This window comes from Anas platyrhynchos, chromosome 2 (genome assembly GCF_047663525.1).
Source record: "Anas platyrhynchos isolate ZD024472 breed Pekin duck chromosome 2, IASCAAS_PekinDuck_T2T, whole genome shotgun sequence".
Taxonomy (NCBI): Eukaryota; Metazoa; Chordata; class Aves; order Anseriformes; family Anatidae; genus Anas; species Anas platyrhynchos.
The window spans coordinates 38842308-38867988 of NC_092588.1; the positions used below are offsets into that span (position 1 = coordinate 38842308).

Here is a 25681-nt window from a genome sequence, read left to right on the forward strand (position 1 = left end):
CATAGGGTTTTATATTTGTTTGTTTTGTTTCTATGGTTATTTTTCCACTTACCTTAGGAAGTGGGATTGGTTTTTCTCAGCTTCCAGTCTCCACTAGAACATTCTGAGTTCTCCAGAAAATCACTTAAAGCTCTTACTGGTTAAATAGAGCTGAGTGAACAGACGTGATTTATCTACATCTGCTTGAATGAGGTGAAAACAGTCTCAGATACAGGGAAAAAAAATACAGAAAGGATTTCACCTCCTAAAATTTGTTTAGATCATTTGGTTATTTCCATTATAAAAAGCATACATCTAGCATTGTAGGCCCCCAAAACTGTCCTTAGAAATAAATTAACTTGTATCAATAAGTGGAAAATAATTACACAGCAATTCTCAAATTTAACAGCTAACATTCTCTTTATGACCCATCCTATGTCCCAGTTCGAACTATTCTTTCTTTTTTAGGAAAAAAAAAAAAAAAAAAAGCAAACCACAACAACAAAACAAAACAAACAAACAAAAACCAATAGCATAACTACAGAGGGGTTTCACTGCTCTACAGGACTCTGAAAAATAAGCAGCAAATTGAATTACAAAACCACAAAATCTGTTTGAGAAAATGCCTTTACACATATGTTCTTGTCACAACTTCACAGAAAGCCTGGAAATTTGAATCATCCCAGTCATCATACTATAATCATGACAATCACTCAAATAGCAAGCATGCATTCAGGATGCGAAGGACAAAACAAGTAGATCTGGTCTCCTGGAACTTTAATGGGAATTCACATACTTTGCTGGGATTTTCCTCTTCAGTGTGCTAACAAACAATAAGATCTACATCAAACATGCAGACAGCTGTTCAGTCCCAATGAAGAAGTGCACACCTTTTCAATTAGTCTTACAGTTTTCCTAAGCATGTTAACATACCTCCTGGCATGCATTTAGATTTTGCTAGCTCCTACTCCCCAAGAAGGTGTTTTCTGCAATGCCATGTGTCTGTCCTCTGCCACAGGGATAGGGTGTTCTTTGTCTATCCTAATGGCCAACAGCTATGAAGTCATGCAAGTTTTCTCATCTTCTCCAAGAGTAATTTCTTTTCTCAGAGGGCTGTTTTGTCCATTCCTAAATTGATAAGGAATCAAATGCTTATTATAAAAAGAATTGAAATCTTCCTGGCAAGTAGAGATTAAATATACTTTGAGACTGCCACCACATGGACATTTAAAAAGACACAGAGAAGTCAATGAGTCACTGAGTTCCTCAAGAAGCAAATAGGATGCAGATAAATAAGCTCCTTCAAATAGAAGATAGAAATTTCTTCTTATTACACACCCTACCACCTTACAAAGCCCATATTATCTATGGAATATGTCAGATTAAATTTCATGTCGTTCACCTGAAATAAATCAAAATCCTTATCTTTTCTGTTTTTACTTTGGGTGAAATCAAACCTAGCTGTAGCATCCAGAAGATTTGAAGAGATGGTGATAGAAATGATTGCATCCAACAACACAAAGCCTAGAGATGCAGTCATCTCTTTGTCTCCTCTAGTGGACTCTTGTACATGCTAAATATGTAAACAACAGCTGCAGGATGTAAAAAGCCACTAAAAGCCCAGTCCTGTGTTTCAGGTATTAAATTACTCAAGCTCACAGAGACTTATTTTTGTTCTGATTTTAGAGATGTTGACTAAGTAAATCTTATGTTGACAAGAATGAGAGCAAATTGGAAGCTAATTTGTTGCTGCCTGATGTCAGAAACAATATAACTTTCCCACTGATGCTACACAAAGAACTTTATTCCTAAATAAAATACTTTGATAAAAAGCCATCCTCTTCATGTAATTAGAAAATACAAGAGGGTAAAGCTAGAATTTAAGCTTTAATAGTGAAAGATAATAAATCCTGTTTACAACCCTTACAACAAAAGGCTTTCTATAACACAAAAGAGATGGAGAATTCAGTTTCAGAAATATTCTGAAAGCATGTCATCTCAGAGCTATAATGAATTGTTTCAGTATGCTAGAGAAGAAAAAAAATATAACAAAGTAGTTTGGCAATTTCAAACAATGTGCAAGCTTTTGTCCTCCATTGAGGATGCATAATTAATCACACCAGAAAACATGATTTACTACCAAAACATAGTTCAAATACAGAAATACCTTCAAAAAAATATATCTATATTATTTATTGGGTTAAAATCTTTAAGCATGTGATAGGCTGTTGTGTATAAGGGTGAGTGAATTGCTGTGTGGTGCTTAGCTGCTGGCTGTGTTAAAACACAACAGGTGTCCTCTTTGGCCTTAATAAAGGAAAGTATTTACATTTCTACCTGTCTGTAAGTGTGAAAGTCACCATTTTTTTGTGTTTGTAAACGTGAATAACAGTTTGCCCTGTGGTCTTTACTTAATATATTAAGGGATATTATGACCAGTATCAGATTAGGCATTAATTGTGGAAAATTTCAATTGCAAAAATTGATTGGATCAAAGCTCCATTAAGATGAGATGCAGAAATAACATTTTTGAATGTAGGAAGTGGCTAATTGCAAGAAATATTAGTCTCAGAATCCAAGAAAAGGCATTGTTCTGAATTTGGTTGTCAGTATTGCACACAACATAACTCAGAAAGTACTAGTGGGAGAGTCTTTTTGTAATATAAGTGGCAGCTTTAATATTGCAGAGGATAGAGAAATAGAAATAAATACAGCATGTGGCCATGAAATTTAAAGACAGAAGGATTAAAAAAAAAAAAAAAAAATGGGGGGAAAAAAAGGAGGAAACAATAAAAAAAACAAAAGCCAAAATCCAAACGGGAACATTCCAGACTGGAGTCTGCCTAAAACACTAGTGGAAGAAATGTAGGATGTATGAAAAAGGAAAGAAAAGCAGACAAAAAAACCTGCAATGTGATAATGGGATCAAAGGGAAATCTTACGAGCTTATCACAGGGAAAATATTAGCATTTAAAAAATGAAAACTTTTCCTAAATGAAGAGAACTCTATAAGAAAATAATAGATCATAAGAAGAGAATAAGAGGTCTAAAAATTATTTGAAATATACCTTGCAAAAAATATTCTAGATGATAAAAATAAGTTCTTTCAGCACTTCAGTGTCTGGAAAATTGGTGGGAATATCTGTGACAAGTGTGTAAAACAACTCATGAGTGAAAAAAAAAAATATAGCAGAAAAGCTCAGTTGTTGAATTCCTTGATGAAGATACTGGGAACAGTCTCACATCTGAAGTACTCTTTGCAGTAGATGTCAGAAGGGGTTAGATCCAGTTGAAATAACTATACCACAAAGTACTAAACTGAATGGGTAGGCTGGAAGTCTGCAAGTCACCTTGTCTGTTTAGGATTCACCCAAGGATGGAATTCATATGAAACTGCAGAAGTGACACCCTTGTCACAGTGACCCATATGTCACCCACGTGACATAGGGTTACAAACAGTCAGGTGGCAGGTGGAGTGCCAGCATAAGTCCTTGGGAGGGCCCAAGAGAGGATCCTGGGAACTACAAACTGGCATGGTAGCCATTGCGCAGAAAATGGTGGAGACTGTATCAAAGAATAGAGCAGGCTGACCCCAGCTGGGAAAAAATCTGTGTGGTTTCTCTGAGGGCAAATACTGTCTCCCTAACCTGTTGGAGATCTACAAGGATGTCAGTATGCACAAGAAAAAGATAACACTTCAAAGGTTATTTAAGAATCAAGATTGCAAGAGACAAGAAAATATTTCTAGTTGAAATGGAAGGTTGGTTAAGGTCAGGAAGCAAAAGGTCGGACTTACTGCCACTTTCCAGGATGTAGAAGAGTCAAGTGTGGTTCCCTGTGGATCAATGCCAGCACAGTTTTTACCTGACATCTTTTTTCCCAAGACATCTGAAGAAAAGAGCCTGTGAATGTGAAATCTCTAAATTTCCAGACAAAACTAAGTTCTTCTGGGAACTCAGATGTTGTGACAATACCAAGCAATTCCAGAAGGACACCATAAAACTGAGTGACTGAGGAAAAATGTGGCAGATGAGCTTCAGTGTGGATAAAACACTTAAAGAAAATAATCTAAAATGTTCCTAATCTAAAATGTTGCAGTGCTGAACTCAGAACTGCAGCCTCAGAAAGAGATCTTACAGTCGTCACTGACAGGTTCTTGAAATCATTGATTTAATGGGTAGGAGTCAACAAAGTGTTTACAATCATCTAGAAGGATCTTGAGAAGAGAGAACATCTTTTTGCTACTGTATGAAAATATGATGAACTCATATCTTGAGTTCAACGTGTACTTCTGGTTCTTGCATCTCAGGAAGGAAGCAGAGTTTAGGAAGCTTGGAATGTGGCAATTATAATGTCCTAGGGGGCAAAGCAGCTCATGTTGTGAGCAGAGGCCAGGGCTCTCCAGTTTCAAGACAAAATGGTTGTGCAGGGATAGGTTCACAAAATGAATGAGGTTCACAAAATCTTAAAAGCAGTGGATAATAATGTGGAATTGTTCTTGAAGTCCTGTAATAAGAGAAAAGTGAACATGATTAAACCAGCTGAAGATCTATTTAAAAGAGCATTCTAACATAGAAGGTGTGGAAGGTATTTATCCAGCACTATGTTGTGGAAGCAGAATGTGTCAGCAAGCTCAAATGGGAATTAAGAAAAGTAATAGACAGCACCTTCAGGAGTTGTTGAATATTGTGGTGTGAGGACGGGAAGGTGGGAGTTACTCTGTGCACCTATTCATTTCAACATGATATCAAAATACAGTCAAAGCCCACAATCATGTGTATATACACACTTGGGAACAAGAAAATGCTCCCAGATTGCCTTTCTCACTTAAGTAACTTCCATGAACTTAAGTAACTTCCATGAACATCTAAATGTTCAGGTGCTTAGGAGCACATTTAAATGAAAAATGTATATAACACATGAAGGCTTACTTAAATCAGTTACTCATAAAGGACTCAAGCTTGGGCCATGCCTATATTTTCTCTGTCTTGAGAAGGGAATGAAGTTCATTCTGAAGGAACTCTTTACCACAGACATTTCTATACAAGTGACAGGCAGTATAATGTTAAGTATAAATATTATTGCATAGAGTATGTTTCCATTACCCTTTAACAGTATTTTACTAATCATTATTCATTCATTTACTTTCCAACATACCAGCGATTGCATCAAGAGGAGATTTTTAATAAACTTTCCATGCTTTCCCTATAAATATTTTTTTTTAAGTTGTAATAAAACAAGAATTCTGGCTACTTTGGTGTTTATAATATGAAGCTCAGAATTTCCATAGATCTTTGACAGTGCCAAAATAAATCCAAATTATAATGCCTGCAGGAGAGTCAGAGATCAAAAAGTCTGTGACTCTGATAACTCTTTGCTGTGTACCTACTTCATGTATCAAATTCTTTTCAAGTACCTCTAACATAAGCCTTTTATGAAACCACCTGTAATTCTGTCTCATTGCTAGCTTCATGCAAAATGGGAAAGAAACTGTCTCTATACCTAGTATTTTTGCTAAGACTTCTATTTCATCCAGAAAGAAAGTGTTTTGCTAGAGGTAAAATAAAGTAGAAAATAAAGCACCATAGGAAGGACCTCTGCGGTTGGTTTTCACTTTGAGCTTTTAGTGATGCTTGTTATGATGCTTGGATACTATTAATGTAGCCAGCATTGTTAACTCTTTCCAGTGAAAGGCTTTGGAATGAAGGGACAGAGAACTTTGGAGAATATTTATATCCAACATCATCAAAAGCCTCCTTGCTGCATAGTAGTGTTTTGCTTGTTTGTTTGATTTGCCCGAAGTTTTTATATTCTTAGTTAGAATGACAAATTTCATATATTCTTTATGGTGATAGATGATAATGATAATGATAGTTATTATTGCCTAACAAACCCAGAGAGGACTGAGGACTCCAGTGTGCTCAGTGAAGTACAAATAAACACACAACAGTACTGGCCTAGAAGAATTAGGTCATGTAGAACAGGTGGGTAAAATTATTTAAGCTACACAAAACTACCCGAAACAAAGATGGATAAGCACGTTGTAAAATTCAGTGCTTCCTACATATAATCACACTGACTGTGAGAACAGAATGGGCTATTAGATGTTCCAAAATTTCCTTGACAGCTGGTTGACATTCATGGATCTGCCAGTGGACATACATGGAGGTGCAAGGGAAGATTTCTTGAATTTCCTGCATTGGAAAATTGAGATATGAGAAGTTATTTCAAAGTGTTTGCAGTCTGAATCTGTCTTGCTGCTTACCCCAGGCCATTACAGGTGTGTTGTAAATCATGTGAGTTTAAGCAGAGCATCTGTTACTGTTATGACACTGGGGGGTGGTGTCTCACCTTCCAGACAGCAACACATTTGGTGGTGGGCATTTTCCATGCTGTTGCAACACCACAGCACATGTGTAAAGTTGTATGATGAGGAACACTGAAGCAAACAGTAAATAAATTTTTGGTATTTGAAGAGTGAATGTATAACAAGAAACTGTGAGAAACAGAACACAACTGTGTTCCATCTACTTTTGCTTCCTTTACAGTGCAAACTCCAGAATAGATTTTAAAGTCTTTTCCTAGAAAAGAACACAAACAAATTCAGTACCTACTCACAAGGTATTGTCAGTGGGCAATGCTGAGAGTTAAGCAAGAATGCAGTCGTACCTTAAGCATACTTCAGGAGGGATAGCACATTGAATCTTAGAATCACAGAATCATAAAATCATAGAACATTCCAAGTTGAAGGGATGCACAAGGATCATTGAGTCTAACAACTGGGTCCACACAGGACCATCCAACAATTAAACCACATGCCTGAGAACATTGTCCAAATGTTGCTTGAATTCTGACAGGCTCAGTGATGTGACCAATAGCCTGGGGAACCTGTTCTAATGCTTAACCACCGTCTTGGTTAAGAACCTTTTCCTAACATCCAGCCTGAACCTCCTCTGATGCAGCTTCATGCCTCTCTTTCACAGTCTGTCCCTGGTCACCAAAGAAATCAGTGCCTGCCCCTCTACCCTCCTCATGAGGAAGCTGTAGGCCACCGTGAGGCCTCCCCTCAGTCTCCTCTAGGCTGAACAAACCAAGTGACCTGAGACATTCCCCATACATCTTGCCCTCCAGACCCTTTACCATCTTTGTTACCCTCCTTTGGGCACTCATTGATAGTTTTATGTCCTTCTTATACTGTGGTGCCTAAGACTGCACACACTACTCTTGGTGGGGCCACTCCAGTGCAGAGTAGAGCATGACAATCTCTTCCCTTGACCGGCTAGCAATGTCATGCTTGATGCACCCCAGGATATGGTTGGCATACTGTTGACTCATATTCAAATTGCCATTGACCAAAAGCCCCAGATTCCTTTTTGCAGGGCTGCCTCTCTTTCCCCAGTCTGTACATATATCCAGGGTTGCCCTTTGCAAGGTGCAGAATGCAACACTTGCATAAAACTTCATATTATTGATGATTGCCCAGCCCTCTAATTTATCAAGATCTCTCTGCAATACCTCTCTACCTTCAACATAGTCAACAGTTCCTCCCAAGTGTCATCTGCAAACTTGCTTAGTTACTTTCAAGTCCTGCATCCAAGTAATTTATGAAAACATTAAAGAGAACTGGCCCTAAAATGGAGGTCTACAGAACCCCAGTTCTGGCTGCTTCCAGTTACAACTGGCTGCCAGCCTGTTGTAACCCCATTTACTAGAACCCTTTAAGCCCGACCCATCAGCCAATTGTTCACCAATAATACATGTATTATTTATTTATCTATCAGTGTGCTGGAAATTTTGTCCAGAAGAATACTGTGAGAAACAATATTGAAAGTTTTGTTGAAATCCAAAAATATTACAACAACTAGCTTCCCTTGGTCAACTAGGTGGGTGACCTTGTCATAAGAGGGAATTAAGTTCATTAAGAATGACTTTCTCTTTTTGAACCCGTGTTGTTTGTGACCAATGACTGTCTTATCTTTCATGTGTTTTTCAATAACCTCCAGAATAATCTTCTCCATAATTTTACCAGGCACTGAAGTGAGACTGACAGGCCAGGGTCTTCTTCTTGCCCGTCTTGGAAATTGCAATGACATTTGCCAGCTTTGAGCTAACTGGGACCTCTCCCGATTTCCAAGACTGTTGAAAAATAATTTAGAGTTATTGCAATGACATTAGTTGTGTCATTGCTCTGAGTAGCCTGAGATGAAACCCATTGGGTCCAGAAGCCCTGCATGCATTCAGTTGGAGCAGCTAATCCCACACAAGTTTGGTGTTGCCTGAGAGTTTATCATTACAGCAGTCATGGCCCACTAGCTCACCATCATTGGTGTTGAGAAAACAGAGGTGAAGAAGGCATTAAATGTCATTGCTTGGTCTACGTCCCTATTTGTGAGGTGAACATTCTCATCAAGTAGCTAACCGGTGTTATCTCTGGTCCTACTTTTGCTGTTAACATATTTAGAAAATAAATAAATAAATAAAATAAAATAAAATAAAATAAAATAAAATAAAATAAAATAAAATAAAATAAAATAAAATAAAATAAAATAAAATAAAATAATAAAATAAAATAAAATATTTTTCCCCACAGTACTGTCCAGCTTAAACTCTAATTGTGCTTTTGCCACATGAATTTTCTCCCTACAAAGGCAAACAGCATCTCTGCAGTCCTTTCATGTTACCCAACCTCTCTTCTAGAGCCCATACACTTCCTTACATATGTTTCATTGAGACAGGGAGAACACAGAAAAATGTTTAGCTCCCAAAATTGTACTGTGGCTTCTTCATATGCATTTTTTCAAATGTTTGCTGCTTTGGAAAGAGCTCATTCTTCAAAGAATAATTTGAAGCAACATCTGTCAATAAACTGAAGCTGACGTTGCTGTTATGGTCTGCTGTTATGTGTCATTATTATAAATTCACTTTCTCTAATCTGCTTAGAAAATGGAACTCCACCTGAAAAAAAAGAGGAGTTTCCCTGTCGATTATGATTCTATACATCCTGCTGGTCATGTCAGTTATGTTCTGTGTCAGCAAACATGATGTTGAGGTAAGCCTTGAACCTTTGTGTAGGCCAGCTCTGCTTGTCCATTTGGCATGGTTTAATTTACACTTGGTATCAAGAACCATGTGTAGCTTTTTGTCAGAAGATGTCATTGTATTTTCTGGCCAAAACTGGGTCAATATAGTGATAAAAATTAAACTACTTTGCTTCGATGTAGTTTAAAGACCAGATTTTTTTTTTTGTAGCATGCTGTTTTCCTCACAATTATGGACAACAAATGTGGAAAATGACTATAAATATAATAGGCAATGTTCTAGAATAACTGATATTTCATAGTTACACCATATTTTTTCATCTTCAAAAAATCTGTATTATATCACTGTCCAATGGAATCTCAGAAATGGCAACTAAGAAACATACTTTTCTGAAACTAATTGATTTTGCATATACAGTAGTGAAAGCAAACTGAAAAATGTTTTCCTGCCTGGTGAACATTCATGTTATAGCCTTGAGCAAACAGGGGTAGTTTTCTTTTCAACTTCATTTTTGGCACAACATCCTCACTTAAACAGACTGCAAGCTTATAAATCTTGACTAGCTCTTAACTACACACAAGCTTATTGTACATACATTCAGAGACTGTCCCTACTGCACTCCAAAAAGCTCATAATTAGAGTAATTATCTGAGACCTTTTTTTTCCAAAATAATCTGATAAATGAAAAATTAAATATTTTGCACATTTCTGGGGAAGAAACTTTTTACTTTGAACTTAAAATCTTTAGAAAGTTGGGGAACAATGAAGAGAAAATATGAACAGCTAACCAACATTAAGGAAAATAATTGGAATGCTAAACATCTGGTTTTGTCAGAAAATAGATATGTTACAACTAGAAACAACTTCAGATATCTTATGATAATTACTATAAAAATCTGAACAGAAAAAGTCAGTGGAGTCAACTTTTCAGGGAACTTCAAACACACTTTGAAGAAAGTGTGTTTTCAGCCTTGATCTGAGCCAGAGGAAAATCTAGTAATTGAGTTTAAGATTAGAAATGAGCATTACATTTAAAAATGTTTAAATGTGTAAATTGTCTCTGGGTGATGAAACTTGTTTGGTAATTTAAAATGATTTTTTTTCTTTTCTTTTAATGCAATATCTTCCTTTAACCTAATACATAATGATTTCTGCTCAATGTGCCCAGAAGGAATTTTTATATCATCATTCACAGCTTTGCAATAATAAAAATCAAGTTTAAAAATGCCAGACTTTTTATTATTATTATTTTTCCTGAAAGTCAAGCAATAATATTTGTAGCTGATCGCAGGTTCTTTCCTTTCTCGGTTCTGTTTCTTTTATTTTTCCAGCATAAAGTACATAAACTGTAGTTATCTTAAACTGCTTCAAGAAATATCTCAGCAACTCTCTGAAACAAAAGGGCTTCCTCATTGCTCACCCATCTGTAGCATAAACTGTAAATATTTTTCTTTTCTTTTCTGAGAATTGCAGATATAAAATCTTTTTTTTTTTTTTTTTTTTTTTTTTTTGATATATAGAATTTCAGCATATTCAACTAGCTTGTTGATATAACACTGTTGATTGATATAAAGTTTTGATCTAAAACTAGGATAAGTTATTCGTCTTTACAAATTTATATATACTGGTTAGAAAAACCATACATCTCTGTATACCATCTTATGTGGAGGCAAACAGAATGAATACATATATAGCTAGTAAAAAAAAGGTAAGCAGAAACAGAAAGAGACAGAATATTTGAGAAGGAACATCCAGCAAAATTGCACATCCCCACTAAACAAGAGACCTTGCACCTAGACAGCAATTTATTTAATTTTGGAGAGTCACAGGAAATTCAGTGGGGTGGGAAGACTTCAAGAATAGACCCACAACACCCACAGATAAATAATCTGGTGTTTATTTATTTATCAGGACAAATATGACAGGTGGATAGCAATTTTTATTCTACAACATATACTAAATGTCTACATGAACCAGAGCTTCTTCACCTCCATTCCATTTAGACTAGTACAGCTGATACTCAGGGAAGCAGGACCCTCTCCCCACCTAGTGACATGCCAGGTCCATGGCCTATTGCTTGTGCCAGTGCCTCACAATCTCTGGCTTCTGCATGGTCTTGCATGTCTTTATACAACATTCTCTCAACAACAGAAAACATTTAACTGTTTTATCTTTCTAAATTATATTCATGTCATAGGTCACTACTGGCCTTGTTAGTCATGTAGCTTTGCACCAATCCCTTTGACTTCTGTACCTAAGGTTTCTCTCACTATGTTTTCTCTCACCCACTGGGCTTCCTGCCCCAAGTGTGATTAAAAAAACAACAACTGTGAACTCAGCAATAGGAACTACATATAAATTTGACTATTGCTTCTTTATTTTTATAAGTCATATTAAATTAAGGCCATCAGTTGGAACCGGTAGTCAAGGACTCATTTTTGGGGGCACCAGTTTCAGTGAAGGCTGCACTGCATCCCATGACAGGATGATGCATCAAGCAGGTGTAGTAGTCACTGGTGTAAGGTCCTAAACCAGTTAAAAATTCTATGCTTCCTATATCTCTATATCTGTGCACTATACATGTATATGTATATACACACTGAGAAAAGGTTTCCCTCCTCATCTCCATCCTCCACTGTCATCCTGAGCTCTCATAACAAAGCAGTTTCTGCTGCAACAGGCATTAGCTCTACAGGCAGGGAGAGCATTTTACACAAGAGGAAAACTTTTCTTAAGGTGGTTCAGATCTATGGGAGTTGCATGCTAACCATTTATTTGCTAAGTGCCTCAACAAGCTAGTCATAATATATAAGGAAAGAAATGACTTGTGAGGTGGTAACAATTATTGACTCAGTACAAAGCTTTATTTTATTATTTTTCTTTAGTACATTGCATCAAATTAACAACATTCTGTTAATTTTAACATACTTTCCAATTTGAATGGCTACTTTCAGTGTAGCATAGCAAGTACTGTCTTAATCTTAAAAAAAGAAGGGTATGGCCACAATAATGTACACATTTCCCACTTTACAGATATTCTTCTTTTCGTACCTACATGCAATACAGATAACTAAACTGGAATTTAGAGTCTGAAGATCTCTAAGAGATTTGTAGAGAATGGAAGACGCTGAGGGCAATCTCTGGTTTTAGTACTACTTATTTGTTATGCTTCTTTACTTCCACAGTCCTTCCTTTTCCTTTCTTCTCTTTGGACTGCCAATATAGTATACATGTATCTTTAGAAAAAATTCCTTTCTGACTAGCTATGTGTATTACAAATATTTGTATGTACTTTTATGTATACAAATACTTCTACACCCATTCTCTCTTCATATATCCTATTTCCTTAAAGTCTTCTCTTACTTTACATCTTGTCAATTTTGACCTGGTAAGAAAAGAAACAATGTTTCTGTAGTCTATAAAACTAATTGGGTAAGGGAGAATATGATCTAAATATACACGGGACTGGACAGAGTAGGTCAGATCAAAACTACTTTTAGTCCCACATCCTGTTTGCAATGTAGGCAATGATATATTCACTAATACACTTTAAAATTTTTAAATTTAGGGCTTTCAGAACTCAATATAATTTATTAACCTGAAATTCCTTCATTCTCTTCTTGAAGCCATGTAAACTTTTAAATCAAAACAACATTGACAATATTTTAAAAACTATGCTTAGACTTCCATGCATACAAGAAGAAAGCAACCAAATGAGAAAAATAAATAACTACAGGTATTAAATATATAAAACTATATAAATCAATATTCAGACTTATGAACTGAAAATCACTTTCATGAATATGTAAGATAAGTCATAACTTTTTTATAAAGTACAGAGGATCTTCAGTTTATAAAACACTAATAAACTATACCAGTAGGTTTCTTTGTTTTATTCAATATTCTTTTCACTCTCGTGCTTACATTACATAAATGCCAAAGAAACTGTCCCATAATCTGCAATTAGCACTGAGTGATATTTAGAAGTAGCAACCAAAACCCAAAACATCTTTTCTCCCAGCACTTTCAGAGATTTAAAATGTATCCTAGAGAAATATACATATCTAGTATATGGTATTAAAGTATTATAATAGGCAGCATTTCTTTAGAAATGCTTAGAGTATCTAATCACAGATGAACTGAAAATCTCAGCTCTAAGTACAGGCAATTGTTTCTCTCCACTTTATAAAACTTTTGAACTTGAATGTCTCACAGCTGTCACAGTCTTTTGGCTTGATTAATGAATCTTCCTTTGGGATAGCAGATTCTGCTGCAAACATACCACAGGCTTCAGGAACACAAGGAGTTCTTCACATAAGCAAAATCTACTGTACCTTATCATCTTCATAAGGTGACAGAAATCATCTATTATTACTCCTGCTGTTGTATACAGTATACTATCAACTAGAAAACCATTTTGTGTATTTATACAGTAGTATAAATGATAGGTATTCTGGTTTTTGTTTGTTTGTTTTGTTTCAAATCAACTGAAGTCTGATATTGTTATATCACACTGGCTCAAACTTTTCCACACAATTTTATAAATCACAGTAAAGACCTCACTGCTTTATGCTGGAAATATTCCACAAGATCTCAAAACACGTATCATTAACCCTTCTGTTTAAAAACAAATAAGCAAACAAAAAAATCCACCTATAGATAAAAATATTACATAAGTGAGTTGACTAGAAATCCCACTAGTCACCAAAAATATCTGAATGCAATATTAAGAAATGTTGAACTCTATTTAGCACCTGCAAGTCATCATTCACTGGCAATAGCAAACCACAGGCTCCATAAAATAGAGATGTACTGTAAGAAATAAAGTAAAAATATCAGCTTAAATGTCCTTCTGCTCTTTAAAGAAGAATTGTTTTGGAGACAGAAAGGGTAGAAAAATTACTACACTGTTATAAATTTAGTTTCAGTGCAACTGACTAGTCCATAATTCAGTAAAGTGCAGGAAATGTTGGCAGGCTCTTTTCTTGCACCAGTCTTTGAAGGACTGCAGAACCTCCCAAAAGCACCCTCCAAAGGTGTCCTCTCTGTGTCCCCTGACCTCCTTGTTGCTTGGTACTTCAGCCAACTGTGTCTTACATATAGGAAAGTAATTCTTCCCTAGAACGCTTAGAGTTCAAATGCAAAATACCACCACAATGTAAGTTAAAATGGTGACGGGTGAGTTTGGATCTGGAAGCTATGAAGGACATTTCCACTGCATAGAAGTGAGCAACTTATGCAGGGGAAGATACCTTTTTAGAAGGGGTTTGGAGCACAAAAGGGAAAGATAGAACAGGTATGCCTGAAACTCATGATGGTCCATGAGACTGGTATCTTTACCTGCAAACATACCATTTATTGCTGCCGTTTTTCTGTGCCTGTTCATTTGGAGTGTTTCAACATGCCATACTCTTCTATGAGTTCAGGTGTGCTTTCTTTTACTGTCACCTGCCTGCCTCGTACAGGCATTCTAGTTTTTCTTGACTAAATATTTTTTTTTCCACTGTTCATCCTGTTTTGGCCCCATATCTTCATTTCTGTGATTTTTAAGGCAGAACTGATCAGTTTGGCTCTTTGTTTTCTGTATCAGCCCATATCAAACTCATCTCTTGGGGAGGAATAGGAGACAGCCAAAGAAGCTAAGCACACTCAGGGCATTCAGCTTCACATTCTTCCTCTGGACCATACAAGCTATCTTCCAGGCAAATTTTGAAGTGATTCACATGTGCAAAACCTATTCAGGATGAGATGATGGCGCAGTCTTATGTTTCTCAGCGTTATCTCTCGGTCTTAGCCCCTGTACTGTCTACTAATTTGGACATGTGCAATTTTACTGCTGACATTATGTTACAATTTTGAGATTGTTAGAATCCGTATGTTCATTGTCTGTACACAAAAAGAGAATAGTAATAGGGAATTTCCCCATTGCATTGCCTTGTAATAGGGAAAATGGCAAAAAGGTAAGTAATTCGTGACTCTGGGGAGTTTTCTTTTCAGAATGGTGTGTTTCAGGTGAATGTCCCTCTGTAAACCACACACGCAGAAGATGGAAGGTGAGGCGCTTGCAAGCAGAGTGGATTGGGAATTTTTATAAATATTAAAAGTGCAGGATTTTTGCTATTTGGCTGGATGTTATTTTCCAAGGCTTAGTTCTATAGAAAATAAATGAAATCTCGATTATGCAACTTTTCAGGCATACTAATGTTATTATAGGGTGCTGAATATATTAGGATTCAACATAAGACAGTATTGGGATGATATATGCTGTGTGGTCTAAACATACATTAATGAAAATGCAATAAAGTAGTTATATGACATTTTGTGGGGAAATCAACCTCATGCACACATATAGTAAAGGTATCTTAAATGAATGTTTGTTATGAATTATTTATGGTCAAAACCAAAAGAAGTAAATAAGAATATATATGTCGTAATATATTATGTAAAATGAAGCTAAAACAAATTCAGTTTCAAACTTTTGGCTTAGTACTTTGCCATATGCTGTTTGAAACCTGTTGAGATTTGAGATCTGAGTGCTACAAGTCATATGAAGAGAACATGAATTCACCAGAGAATCTGACAAGAGAGTTTAGCCCTGTGTTTCTGATCCACAGTATCTATCTTTCCTAAACAATCCCTGAAAGTTTGCATGCTCCAAAGTATTACCTTAGAAAAGAGTGAGCTCATCAACTTCAATGAATTCATCTTTTTCTACTTAAAAACAAGCAGAAAATGCTTGTGTTAAATGTATGCTATGTATACCTATTAGAAAATCTTATTTTTATTCATTGTGAACACTAAAAGAAAAGGGGTTTATTAGGGACATGTATTAATGTTTTATGCTGTCTGTTTGTTCAAGGTTCAAAGTATTTAGAAAAACATCACATCCAGTTTTTCAATAACTGACCTCAATTTATAATACTTATCTTTTTTTTTTTTTTTTAATGAAAATATAAGGCTATTCTTTTGTACAAAATTTGAATTCCAGTACATATAAACAATAAGCTGTAACACAAAATCTATAATGTTCATATATGTTTGAAGCAGCTAAAATATCCAAAATATATGGACTGGCTGAAGCTTGTCCTACTAGCTTTAATTAGTCATTATTTCTTGGTAGCAATTACCCAACATGTCATTCTATACTGAATGAATTCCAATCAATTACAAGTGATTGCAGATCATCCTGCATCAATCAGAGAGGATAATTCTTGATTCGATGAGATGAAATGGATAATGTCAATTAGCTTGTTGGTGTTCTTTGATTGCATATTCTTTACAACTAGTGTAACAGCTGAGTTGTACCACTCTGGCTAACTTGGCTAACATTTCACAGATTATGTATAATGTCAAGAACATGAGCTGAAAATGTGAAATACAGTCTGTGTGGTGCATAAAGACTTATTAGTAAAAATACCAGTACATAGTAAGACAGACTGCATAGTGACATAGATGAAAGGATCTACTGGAAGATAGCTTGGGGAAAAAGGAAAGAGAGGCCTGTGGGGGGTGGGGGGTGGGGGTGGGGGTGTTCTTTCTTTCTTTTCTTTTCTTTCTTTTTTTCTTTCTTCCTTTCTTTCTTTCTTTCTTGCCTGCCTTCCTGCCTTCCTTGTTTTCCTTCTTGCCTTCCTTCCTTCTTTCTTTTCTTCTTTCCACAAATATTAATCTTGCATGAAACTAGCCCTAACATGGGGTTTTACCTCATGTCTATCTCTAATACTTTAAATGTTGTAATGTTCATTACATATGTCTTCTGCAAACAGAGAGTAGGTTCAAGCTAGCTCAGGCTTACAGGAACAGCCCAAATCTATTAACACAGATTCTGACAAGGCAATCCCTAAATGAAGGAAATGGTGCAGTCTTTTCTCACTTGGCAACAGACTGAAGGGGACTTGAGGTAAGCAGAGGCTACTGATCAAGCCAAGGAGTAGTACTGTGTACAAGTAGTAGTACTGTGTAGTAGTAGTATAAGTGATATGTGCACAAGTGTTTTTTCTATATACATTTTATTCTCAGAATTCCATGTATTTTGGTGAGAGGGAATAACAAACTAATTCTAGGGAATCGGGCTTGCTCTAGTAGCTTCCTTTGCCTGGAAGAAAAGGAATGACAGACATCACACCTTGTTTACTGGTTTAATATGGTGATAAGTACAGAAGTACAGAAGTACAGTCTGAAAGCACAGTCAAAGAGAAAAGTGATTATGTGCATTCATCTAGAGAGAAGTGAAGATAATCTGTGTGCTTAAATAACAGTCATAGCAGCCTAAATTATTACTGCATTTCTAATCAAAACTGGAGGGTAGAGGCAATGCATAGAACCCAGAGATCTACTTCAGTGCTTATTCAAAGAACAGCCTCGAATTGGCATTGTACACTGAGTGCGGTTGTAGCCAAACTGTAAGGTTACTATCAAGTAACACTCAAATTGACATAGGTTCCTTCTCCTGGCAGGCTCTATTCAGAGAAGATTCTTTTTAGTGGGTCAATCTTCTGTTTTCTGGTTTTGTTTTGTTTTTGAGAAAAAAAAAATAGTCACCATGTAGAGAAAAGTCAAATCAAGTAGATTTTAAACCGAAGGAAGAGGAGAGGCATACAGAGAAGACTGGCACATCATATTCTGGTGTAAAATTTGTGCCTTTATATAGATTAAACACTCTGTAAAGAGGCATTAAATTATGAAATAAAGTTGGAGATAAGGATGATAAGCAGATGTAAGGGCTTGAGTCCAGGATGTTCCTAGAAACACAAAACTGACAGTTTCTTGCTGGCACAATTGGTACAGTTTGTGTTTCTGTCATTCTGGGACAGAGAGGCATCATACTAAATCCTTGCAGATGACTGAAACACAAATTATATAACCTAATGATGTGCTATTAACATGATGTAGTGGTTACTGTAAGCAAAGAGACGTCTTCAGATGATTCTTGTTCCCAAAAATAGTCTCTTGTCAACTTTTGAGAGACAACTCCAGCATTCACACTGATATTCTTTCTTTTGTAGTAGAGGGATCCAGTGAACCTTCTGGACAGATAGGTCCCACAGAATCTGTAGGCACAAAATGTTTACAGTTACAAGGAGATCCCCAGTATGCAAGTCTCTAATAACCAATATCCTCTATGATGCGCCAAAAGTAGAAAATCAGAATAATGAAAACATACAAAAATTTCTAACACAGATAGATCTGAGCAGGCTTCTACAGCCTTTTCTAATCAATCTTGAAGTCCTGGAATAATGCAGGCTAGGCACCATTGCAATAACACCTTGATTCCTGCCCCATTTACATAACTAAATTTTCTTTTAAAGAAAATACAGACATATGGTGATATTTCTCCTGTGAAGTCAAGATGAAACCAGGGAGAAGAAACCTGGATTGTAAAACTAGGAAGTGCTCCTGTGTTTCTACTCCAGATATCCTTGATATCTTTTGCAAACCTAAATAACAACAGGAGCCCTGGAAAGGGCTCTACATCTCAATGTATACTCCATCCCTGCTGTTTGATACACATACAATACTAATGACTCAAATCAGGTCAAATCAGGCCTCTTCTTAACTGTACTTTTTGGAACTGCAACTTTTGGAATCTATGAATGTTTATTTTTTTCTGCTAGAAAGCATATATTCAACAGATTAAAATTTCTGTGTTGGAGAAGAGTCAGACTTTAGTAGGAAAAAGTTTCTGAGGGTTAGTGTGGAACCTGTGCTGAAAACAGAAGGATCAAGTACAGAAAAGTATTCAACAGTCTGTTGAACCAGCACTAACCTGCAATGTCTGAGTGCTCTTAACTAAAATGCTTGTCACTCTTTCAGTCTATTGCTCTTTTCACTGGTGAATTATACAACATCAAAAAGCAAGAGGAAAAAATGAGAACTGCAAATAGTGAAAAAAAGATTTTTTGTGTCTATGGGCAATCAGTCTCAAGCTTTTGGTCTGGATCAGGCAGGTTTTGTCCTGTATGGCTCATAAATTATAGGATAGTTTGGTGTGCCTTAGTTTCCTTTCCCCTCAATTAGTGTTTTGGATAATATTCTTCCTTCCTTCCTTCCTTCCTTCCTTCCTTCCTTCCTTCCTTCCTTCCTTCCTTCCTTCCTTCCTTCCTTCCTTTCTTTTTCTCTTTCTTTCTTTCCTCTCTCTCTCTCTCTCTCTCTCTCTCTCTCTCTCTCTCTCTCTCTTTTCTTCCACATTTTATCTTTTATGATAGATCCTTAACCAACAAACAGCTATGATTCTATGATTTTACAACCTTTTAAATGCCCCCATTTGGCCATGGAATGTTTCTGTATACTTTGCTGAATTCAGCCTCATCAACATTTCTAAAGAGTATGATCTGGGAAAATACAATTAGTCCTTCTGTTCTCTAGCACAAGTCTTATCAGATTTGAATTACTTGCTTATTTTTTGGCATTAAGGGGATGGACAGTCTCCAGATAGAAGTGAAAGTTATTGTTATAAAATGGATTAGAAAAATCTAGCAACTGCTTGGTTCATCTCCATATTATTAAGAGGCTAAAGCAGCAGGGCAGGAAAATTTTCCTCATTCGCCAGTAGCCAAACTGTGGCCAATCTGGATTCTCTTCTTCTCTGATGGAATCTCTGCAGCCACTTTTCAGGACTGAAAATCGTTTCTTTTTTTTTTTTTGTCTTTTTTTTTTTTTACAAAAAAAAAAAAACACATTTTGTTATTTTTATTTTTGGTAAATTCTTATTTGTGCCTTAAATGTGCTAGACAAAGCATTTTAAAACTAAAGAGATGATCTACAAACCTTAAAGATGATCATAATGACTGGTGCTTTGCCCAGAAGAGCTGGCAATTTAAATGAGTTATTGGAAACATCATTTATTGGACAAGACCAAAGACAGCATAGCAGACAGAGTGGCTCCAAATCCTGTTTCATAATGGAAAATTTTGTACAGCCAATTCTAACTGTGAAAAGGGTAAAAGAAAAAGTTAGCCCAGGCTCAAAAGCATGCTAAAACCAACCTGCTTACTTTGGGTTTTGTGTTTCAGACATGAAACACTAACTTGTTGACTATAATAACAACCAGAGGGTAAACTGTGTTACTTTGAAAATAATTTGAAAATAGCTAACACACTGTATGTGTATTTGATGTAGGGTGAAACTCCTCAATGTTTGTATAAAGATGTAAGTACTGCTTTCTCTGCAAAAATAGGGAACAAGTTTAAAATAGATTTTCTCCAGAAAAGAAAGTCTCATGTTTAGAAGCCAAAGTGGGATTTCTGACTGAGATGTCTGTCATTGATATTAAAAATAACTAAATCAAAATCATTAACAAAAACAAGTAAAATTTTACACTTCTAAAGCAGATCTCAGCAGATCTCTTAGCAGTATATTAAATGTATCATTTGGCCTGAACAGCCTCATATGCTAGAAGATATAGTAACTGGTTCAAGCATCTTTATCATTTTGCATTTTGAGTATGTGCAGCATATAATTAAACAAGAGCCTGTGTCAGCAGGGAAATCTCCATTGAAGTGAAAATTTGATCACACAGTTAATTTTGCAACTGTTTTCATGAATAGAAATGTTTCTGGTTATTCAAGACTCAAAGCTACTTTTATTCAAGTCACTATTGGAATCACTGAGACTTCAGCAGAAACAGAATCAAAGTCATTATATGAACCACTAGCAATTCTTGAAATGCTAGTGACTTTTTCCTTTCTATAAAAAGAAATTTTTGGAAGAGTGAGTCATCTGGAGAAAGAAATTGGACAAAACCTTTTTTAATACAAGGAGCTGTCCTATTGGGATTTCTTACTCTTTCTGACCCACAGAAATATAGCAGACAGTTTATTTATTTGTTCAAAGAGAATGTTAATTTTGCGAAGAGTGCATGATTTTAACAAATGTTCACATGTTCATATCAGATTTTTTTTTCTTTACAAGGATCAGTTGGTCTGAGATTATAATGTGAACTGTGAATATTGATTTCAAGTGGAAAACAACAACACTTTTAAATGACTAAGCTATTCAGTTTTTGATGGAACACCAATGAGTTTAAAAAGCAGACTAATAGTGCGCCCCCCATCATTTCATCTTAGGCAAGTGAGCTAAATTTAGCAAATAAGCTGGATACAAGGTTCTCCATGCTTGTCAAAATATGATGGCAATTAAACTGGCATCTATTCTGTACATTATATATATATATATATATATATATATATATATATATATTTCAAGGCTTTGACAGTTAAAAACTATTTAGAATATTTATGACACTTCCAATGAGTTAGTAACATTTTTTTTTTATTGCATTGCATTTTGCATAATATAATTTGTCACTACTTCTTTATTAAGCTAGTTTTATATTCATAGTTGTCCCACAACACTATATTTTCCTCTTTGTCAGCTCAGAACTTCATTATGAAGGATGAGGTTTTATCGTTTCCTAGTGATGCAAATGTCTACAGTGAATAAGTGTCATTATGCAGGAACAGGAATTTAGTTTTCCTCCATTAAGCAGCCAAGCTAATGACTCAACAAGTTTATAGCCCACCACAAAATTTGATAGCTTGGTGTGAGTTAAACAAATGATGGTTGCATATTTATATGAAAATGAAAGCGACTTTTTGGGGCTGGATGTTGTGCTTCTCCCATTTGCAGCCTAGGCTTCCATTTTGAACTTAAAGAAAGGAAATTCCCAGTTACTTTAAGATGAGCACACCTCTTGTCCCTCCTCTAGCTGACATGAGTCCTATATGACAACACCAATGTAATGGGGAAAAAATATATATATAATAGCCAACATTCAAACCCCATGGAAACATTCCCATTTAATGGCTTTAAATCTCACAAATTTTCATTATATCCAGAAAATAGGCTATTCATAATAAACATTAGATGAAACGGAAGAGGATATGTTTTTTAGCACTGGAGCATTTCTGTCTGGGTATGATACTTACTCCATGCTGTTTCAGGGCAATGGACAGCTATCTAGCCAAAAAGCCTACTAAGCTCTTTCTTTTCTTTATACAGTTAATTTTAATTAATTAAGAGAATGACTGAAAAAGGCCTATCTCACTGTCCAATTCATTCCCTCTGTTGTATAAATTTTTCCACATGGTATTTTTTTAAATGCTTTGCTTCTAATTCCAAATATGTCCAAATATAAAGCTTTCAACATTTCCTTTGGGAGACTGTTTCTCAATTTAAGGGATCACATTGTCAGGATGATTATTCAGATACTTAGACAATTTATTTTTTTTCCTTAATTTCAATCTATTTCTCCTGGGGTCAGATTCCTGGCTGGCATAAACTGTCATAGCTACTCTAATTTCCTTTGGGTTTGGACAGTATGCAATTTGGTCAGGGCTTTCCCTTCCTACTGTGCTAAAAATTCTTCTCTCATCTGATACATTATATGATTAATCATCATGCTCCCATTTAGTCATTGCATTCTGTATTTAATAACTCTATCAAATCCTGCTTTCTAATACCATATTGCTTACTGTGTCAATCATTCCATCCCATAATTCACTTATTAATCCATACTTCATGTAGAGATTAAAATCAGATGCTGAACTAGATTAAACTTCTTCATCGTGATAGTAGAACAGCTGCCATGATCATAAAAGAGGATTGTACTGAAAGCAATGAAGATCCCACTTTTGATAAACTTTGATATTTCTGTTTACAGGTAAAGGCAAACAGAATCACTGATATAACATGTTTTTGTTGAGATTATTTTTAAAAAGTCCTATAACTTCTCTGCATCTAAGTATTCGTAAACAAAAAATGATAATTTAAGATAACTCTGTAACTCTGTACTTCGATGGTGTTTCCTACCTAAAATATATCCCTAACTCTGGCTCCTAATACTTGCTGATATAAAATTACCACCACTTCCCTAGCTTGTAAATATATTAGTTCTACAATGAATGGCTATTTATAAAATAGCATGGGAATACATTGACTCAGGTTTCATGACTGAGCTGCCCCTCGCTCATCTTCTCCAGGAAGAAACCAAATGAGATTTAATAAGAGCAAGTGTAGAGTCCTGCACCTGGGAAGGAACAACCCAAAGTATCAGTACAGGCTGGGGAGGAGCCTGTACTGATGTACTGAGTACCTGCTGGAGAGGAACTCAGAGGAGAAGGACCTGAGGGTCCTGGTGGACAACAGGTTGACCATGAGCCAGCACTGTGCCCTTGTGGCCAAGAGGGCTAATGGGATCCTGGCATGCATTAAAAGGAGTGTGGCCAGCTGGTCAAGGGAGGTGATCCTCCCCCTCTACTCTGCCCTGGTCAGGTCTCACCTGCTGTACTGTGTCCAGTTCTGGGCTCCCCGGTACAAGAAAGACAGGAATCTCCTGGAAAGAGTCCAGTGGAGGGCCACAAAGATGATACGGGGCCTGGGGCATCTTCCCTATGAAGAAAGGCTTAGAGACCTGGGTCTGTTCAGCCTCTAGAAGAGAAGACTGAGGGGGGATCTCCTCATTATCTGAGGAGATCAGAGGGGTGGGAGACAGAAGGATGTAGCCAACCTCTTCTCAGTGTTTTGTGGGGATAGGACAAGGGGCAATGGCTGCAAGTTAGAGCACAGGAAGTTCCACACTGACATGCGAAAGAACTTCACGGTGAGGGTGACGGAGCATTGGAACAGGCTGCCTAGGGAGGTTGTGGAGTCTCCTTCTCTGGAGATATTTAAGGCCTATATGGATGCCTACCTTGGCAGCCTGCTCTGAGGAACCTGCTTTGGCAGGGGGGTCGGACCCGATGATCTTTCAAAGTCCCTTCCAACCCCTACAGTTCTGTGATTCTGTGATTCATCACTCATGTTTTCTTCTTCTATATGTACTTTTGCTACTTTCTGTACTGAAAAGTGGCATCACTGTTGTTATACAGCCAACCTTTTCTAAAGTCAAAGATAGATTCACTTTCTGAACAAAACACTGGTGCATCACAGAAAAACTGTGATGAAATTTTTTTGTGTGACGAGTAATGTTATCACTAACAGTATCCTGGAAACTCCATTACTTATAAGTATTGCAAAAACAATGTCTCTAAATGATAATACTATAAACTTCAATGTTAGTTGAATGCCCTGACCTTGCTTATTTCCAGCCTAATTCTTACAGACATCTACCTGTAATGTCTGTTACTCTGACAGTACCAAGGTATTTCACATTTTTGAGTACTCTTCATGGTGACAACACACAAAAATATCTCTTTGGATCTGAGAATTGCTTTAGCCATGTATCATTAGAGCTGGAACCCCAAAAAGTATTTCAAGGGCTTGAGCAATGTGTTCTTAATGCATACCCATGGCATTGAGGACTGTATTAGGAAAAATTTCAAACTATTGCTTCACTAGTCTCTTGTGAACAGTAGATCATGTTTCAGACTGTAGGCTTAAATTGGTGGCTTTTTTTTTTTTTTTTTTTTTTTGCTACAACAGAAATAAATTTCACAGGTAGAATGTATAATGTAAGTTTTTATAGGGAGGGAAAAAAAAAAGGAAAAGAAAAGAAAAAAAAAAAGCATAAACTAGTTCACAGTTGGCTTTCAGTTAGTTCTACATATTAGCAGTCACAAAAATGAGGTTTGTGGCCTCAGGCACTAAATTCAATCACTTCATCTTTTCAAGTAGCAACCCTATTTTTGCTTCCCTCCAGGCACACACTCACAGGGCAATCATGTTGAATTCTCAATTCAAGTATGAATGGTTAGCTAAGCTTTTCTCTCAACAAACCACATTATAGAAAATTTAGGGAAAATCAGGCTATTATTGAAAATCACAAAAGCCAGATTTTGGTAACATGATAGCTCTAGGGACTGGAAAAAGAAAAATCAAACAGTTGATCAAGTCTAAGCCATGACACAGGTTATGCTTGATACCATCATCTAGTAGGTGTTACAAACCCTGTGTGAAGTGATTCAGTGGTCCCAACTCCATAGTTAAATGTCCCAAATAAAAAAGTTGCAAATAACATGACGTTTTTGTTGTTTGTTTTTTAATAGGCTTCAACAGATAAATAATGGATATGCTAGAACTGATGATCTGTAGCAGGTACCTTCAAATCAGGTTGAAATATTGGTGAAATAATCCCACTGATTATATTGTTCTGGACTGGCAATGATTTCAATTTTTTTTTTCAGAGAGTTGGATTTTTATTTATTTATTTATTTTGATAAGTAGACCAAATATTTTTATAAAGGCCACAAACATTATTTTATCACTGAGTTATCACCCACTATTGATGCAAAAGAGAAAATAATCAGTACCATCATGTTGTGTAGGTAGGGACAGAAGAGGTAGGTGGGGATAGAATATTCTGAAATTCTTAAGAAGCTCTGCTACATAACGAAAATATATCCCCAGCAGCTTTTGGGCCAGGGCCAGATTCACAATAACAGAAACATAATTCTTTTGATTTTGTAGTATACAGTTTAACCATAGTATATTGTAAGGTGAGAAAAACTGTAAAAATAAGTCCTTGGTATAATAATGTGACAACAAATTATAATCATAGTAACACATTCTGTATGTGTTATCACTTAACATCAGGGATTTGTTTGTGTTACAGAATTATTGTTTCCATTTTATTGATTGAGAAATCAAGGCCCAGAGAGATTTGTGATTTTTTTCAGACATGCTGAGTTTCCCCATTTGAGTGAATAGTTGTTGGTCCTGTTCCCATAGG

General features: G+C 36.1%; 2 long non-coding RNA genes across 3 annotated transcripts in view; one reads left to right on the plus strand and one right to left on the minus strand.

The window, feature by feature from the left end:
* LOC119715891 (uncharacterized) overlaps positions 1-25681 on the plus strand; it is an 87388-nt gene that overhangs the window by 8073 nt on the left and 53634 nt on the right. The gene's annotated exons all lie outside the window — the stretch shown is intronic.
* LOC101791391 (uncharacterized) overlaps positions 16631-25681 on the minus strand; it is a 120974-nt gene continuing 111923 nt past the window's right edge. For both annotated transcript variants that reach the window (XR_011807494.1, XR_011807493.1), the window contains one exon: positions 16631-18065. This is a non-coding gene — a long non-coding RNA (uncharacterized lncRNA). The remainder of the gene's footprint in view (positions 18066-25681) is intronic.